Here is a 4,892-nt window from a genome sequence, read left to right on the forward strand (position 1 = left end):
TGGGGCATGCAGGATTCTATAAGAGGTTTATAAAGGATTTTTCAAAAATCGCAAAACCTCTAAGCAATCTGCTAGCTGCTGACACGCCATTTGTGTTTGACACAGAGTGCCTGCAGGCGTTTGAAACGCTGAAAGCTAAGCTGGTCACAGCACCAGTCATTTCTGCACCAGACTGGACATTACCATTTGAGCTAATGTGTGATGCCAGTGATCATGCCATTGGTGCAGTATTGGGACAGAGGCATGACAAGCTTCTGCATGTCATTTATTATGCCAGTCGCGTTCTAAATGATGCCCAGAAAAATTACACAACCACAGAAAAAGAACTACTTGCAGTGGTTTACGCCATTGACAAGTTCAGATCATACTTAGTAGGATCAAAAGTGATTGTGTATACTGACCATGCTGCTCTTAAATATCTACTCACAAAGCAGGATTCAAAACCCAGGCTCATCAGATGGGTATTGCTTCTGCAAGAGTTTGATATAGAAATAAGAGACAGAAAAGGGACAGAGAACCAAGTGGCTGATCATCTGTCCCGGATAGAGCCAGTGGAAGGGACGTCCCTCCCTTCTCTTGAGATCTCTGAGACGTTTCCTGATGAGCATTTATTCGCCATTCAAGAAGCACCATGGTTTGCCGATATTGCAAACTATAAAGCTGCAAAGTTCATACCCAAGGAGTACAACAAGATACAAAAGAAGAAATTAATTACTGATGCAAAGTACTACTTGTGGGATGAACCTTATCTCTTTAAGAGATGTGCAGACGGAATTATCCGTAGGTGTGTGCCTAGAGAAGAAGGACAGAGGATCCTGTGGCATTGCCACGGATCTCAATATGGAGGCCATTTCGGAGGTGAGCGAACAGCCACCAAGGTCCTCCAATGTGGCTTCTATTGGCCCACACTCTATAAAGATTCCCGAGAGTTTGTACGTAATTGTGACAGTTGCCAAAGAGCTGGTAATCTGCCTTATGGTTACGCCATGCCTCAACAAGGAATCTTGGAAATTGAGTTGTTTGACGTATGGGGAATTGACTTCATGGGACCTTTCCCACCATCATATTCAAACACTTATATTCTGGTGGCAGTTGACTATGTATCAAAATGGGTTGAGGCTATTGCCACACCCACCAATGATACTAAAATAGTGCTGAAATTCCTCCAGAAACATATCTTTAGCAGGTTTGGTGTCCCTAGAGTGTTAATCAGTGATGGGGGCACTCACTTCTGCAATAAACAGCTTTACTCTGCCATGATTCGGTATGGAATTCGCCACAAGGTGGCCACTCCATATCATCCACAAACCAATGGGCAAGCTGAAGTCTCTAACAGAGAATTAAAGAGAATCCTGGAACGGACAGTAAATACCCGTAGAAAGGATTGGGCACGGAGCTTGGATGATGCTCTGTGGGCTTACAGAACAGCATTCAAGACCCCTATAGGGACCTCTCCATACCAACTCGTGTATGGTAAGGCATGCCACCTGCCCGTGGAACTGGAACATAAGGCCTACTGGGCAACCAGATTCCTAAACTTTGATGCCAAATTAGCAGGAGAAAAACGATTGCTCCAGCTAAATGAGCTAGAGGAATTCAGATTCACAGCTTTCGAAAATGCCAAGCTTTATAAAGAAAAATAAAAAAAATGGCATGATAGAAAGCTGTCATCTAGAATCTTTGAACCAGGACAGAAGGTTCTGTTGTTTAACTCTAGACTCAGGCTATTCCCCGGGAAACTGAAATCCCGGTGGAGGGGACCATACGTGATTACAAGTGTATCACCATATGGTTATGTGGAGCTTCAAGATATTGATTCTGATAAGAAGTTCATTGTCAATGGACAGAGAATCAAGCATTATCTAGAAGGCAACATTGAGCAAGAATGCTCAAGGCTGAAGCTAGATTAAAAGCTCAGCAAGGTCCAGCTAAGGACATTAAAGAAGCGCTTGTTAGGAGGCAACCCAATTTTTATTTACTTTCATGGTTTTTCATGTTTTATTAGGTTCATGATCATGTGGAGTCACAAAACAAATATTAAAAATTGAAAACGGAATCAAAAACAGCAGAAGAAAAATCACACCCTGGAGGAAGCACCTGTCTGGCGTTCAACGCCAGAACAGAGCATGGTTCTGGCGCTGAACGCCCAAAATGGGCAACATCCTGGCACTGAACGCCCAAAACAAGCATGGTTCTGGCGTTCAACGCCAGAAATGGCTAGTAAATGGGCGTTGAACGCCCAAAATGGGCACCAACCTGGTGCTGAACGCCCAGAGTTGTGTGCAAGGGCATTTTGCATGCCCAAATTGGTGCAGGGATGTAAATGCCTTGACACCTCAAGATCTGTGGAGCTCACAGGATCATTTCAAGATCTGTGGACCCCACAGGATCCCCACCTTCCCTCCTCATAATCCTAGTTTTTTCTTTCCACATCTTCTTCTTCATCTATTCCCTCTTCTTTTGCTCGAGGGCGAGCAACATTCTAAGTTTGGTGTGGTAAAACAATTATGTGAAGGATCTATAGCTCAGTGGTAGAACATGTGGCTGCAAATCAAGAGATACCTCAGGGGATGCACTTCCCTCCACATAATTATTGGAAGCAACTGAGGATAGAAATACCAAAAATCACTAGGAATCAAGCCACAAAGGCAAGGAAGAGACATAAAAGAGCTCAAGAAAATCATTGGTGCCTCAAGAAGGAAATGCCATCATCACTAAGGTGGACTCATTCCTTGTTCTTACTTTCTCTGTTTTTCGTTTTCTCTATGATAAGTGCTTATCTATGTCTGTGTCTTCATTACATGATCATTAGTAGTAATTAGTGTCTAGTTTGATTTTATCCCCAATTAAGTTATAGTCTATTTTTCTCATCATCAGCAAACATGAATAAAATAGTAGATCTTTTGAATAAGAGGCAATAAAATTTCGAGTTTAATAAGAGAAACTCTAATTAGTTAAATGTGGTGGCAATGCTTTCTGTCTTCTGAATGAATGCTTGAACAGTGCATATGTCTTTTGAATTTGTTGTTTAAGACTGTTAAATATGTTGGCTCTTGAAAGAATGATGAACATGAGACATGTTATTGATAATCTGAAAAATCATAAAAATGATTCTTGAAGCAAGAAAAAGCAGCAAAGAACAAAGCTTGCAGAAAAAAAAAATAGACAAAAAAAAAAGAGAAAAAGAAAAAGAAAAAGCAAGCAGAAAAAGCCAATAACCCTTAAAACCAAAAGGCAAGGGCAAATAAAAGGGATCCCAAGGCTTTGAGCATCAGTGGATAGGAGGGCCTAAAGGAATAAAATCCTGGTCTAAGCGGCTAAACCAAGCTGTCCCTAACCATGTGCTTGTGGCGTAAAGGTGTCAAGTGAAAACTTGAGACTGGGCGGTTAAAGTCAAGGTTCAAGCGAAACGAAGAGTGTGCTTAAGAACTCTGGACACCTCTAATTGGGGACTTTAGCAAAGCTGAGTCACAATCTGAAAAGGTTCACCCAGTTATGTGTCTGTGGCATTTATGTATCCGGTGGTAATACTGGAAAACAAAGTGCTTAGGGCCACGGCCAAGACTCATAAAGAAGCTGTGTTCAAGAATCATCACACTGAACTAAGAGAATCAATAACACTATCTGAATTCTGAGTTCCTATAGATACCAATCACTCTAAGCTTCAATGGATAAAGTGAGATGCCAAAACTGTTCAGAAGCAAAAAGCCACTAGCCCCGCTCATCTAATTAGAATCTGAGCTTCATTCAAAAACTCTGAGATATTATTGCTTCTCAACCTATTAGTCTTCTATTTTATTTGTCTAGTTGCTTGAGGACAAGCAACAGTTTAAGTTTGGTGTTGTGATGAGCGGATATTTTATACGCTTTTTGGGGTTAATTTCATATAGTTTTGAGTATGTTCTCATTAGTTTTTAGTCTATTTTCATTAGTTTTTAGGAAAAATTCATATTTCTGGACTTTACTATGAGTTGTGTGTTTTTCTGTAATTTCAGGTATTTTTCTGGCTGAAATTGAAGGAGCTGAGCAAAAATCTGATTCAGGCTGAAAAAGGACTGCTGATGCTGTTGGATTCTGACCTCCCTGCACTCAAAGTAAATTTTCTGGAGCTACAGATCTCAAAATGGCATGCTTCAAATTGCGTTGGAAATTAGACATCCAGGGCTTTCCAGCAATATATAATAGTCCATACTTTGCATAAGGATAGATGACGTAAACTGGCGTTCAACGCCAGTTCTCTGCCCAATTCTGGCGTCCAGCGCCAGAAAAGGATCAAAAGCTGGAGTTGAACGCCCAAACTGGCATAAAAACTGGCGTTCAACTCCACAAATGGCCTCTGCACGTGAATTGCTTAAGTCTCAGCCCAGCACACACCAAGTGGGCCCCAGAAGTGGATCTCTGCATCATCCATCATAGTCTACTCATATTTTGTAACCCTAGGCTACTAGTTTAGTATTTAAACAACTTTTAGAGACTTATTTTGTATCTCATGACATTTTAGATCAAGACTTTGTATTCTCTGACGGCATGAGTCTCTAAACCCCATTGTTGGGGGTGAGGAGCTCTGCTGTGTCTTGATGAATTAATGCAAGTATTTCTGTCTTCCATTCAAACACGCTTGTTCCTATCTAAGATGTTCATTCGCGCTTAACTGTGATGGAGGTGATGATCTGTGACACTCATCACCTTCCTCAAATCATGAACGTGTGCCTGACAACCACCTCCGTTCTATATACAATTGAATGAGTATCTCTTAGATTCCTTAATCAGAATCTCCGTGGTATAAGCTAGAACTGATGGCGGCATTCATGAGAATCCGGAAAGTCTAAACCTTGTCTGTGGTATTCCGAGTAAGATTCAAGGATTGAATGACTGTGACGAGCTTCAAACTC

This window comes from Arachis ipaensis, chromosome B10 (genome assembly GCF_059453495.1).
Source record: "Arachis ipaensis isolate K30076 ecotype BB chromosome B10, ASM5945349v1, whole genome shotgun sequence".
NCBI lineage: Eukaryota > Viridiplantae > Streptophyta > Magnoliopsida > Fabales > Fabaceae > Arachis > Arachis ipaensis.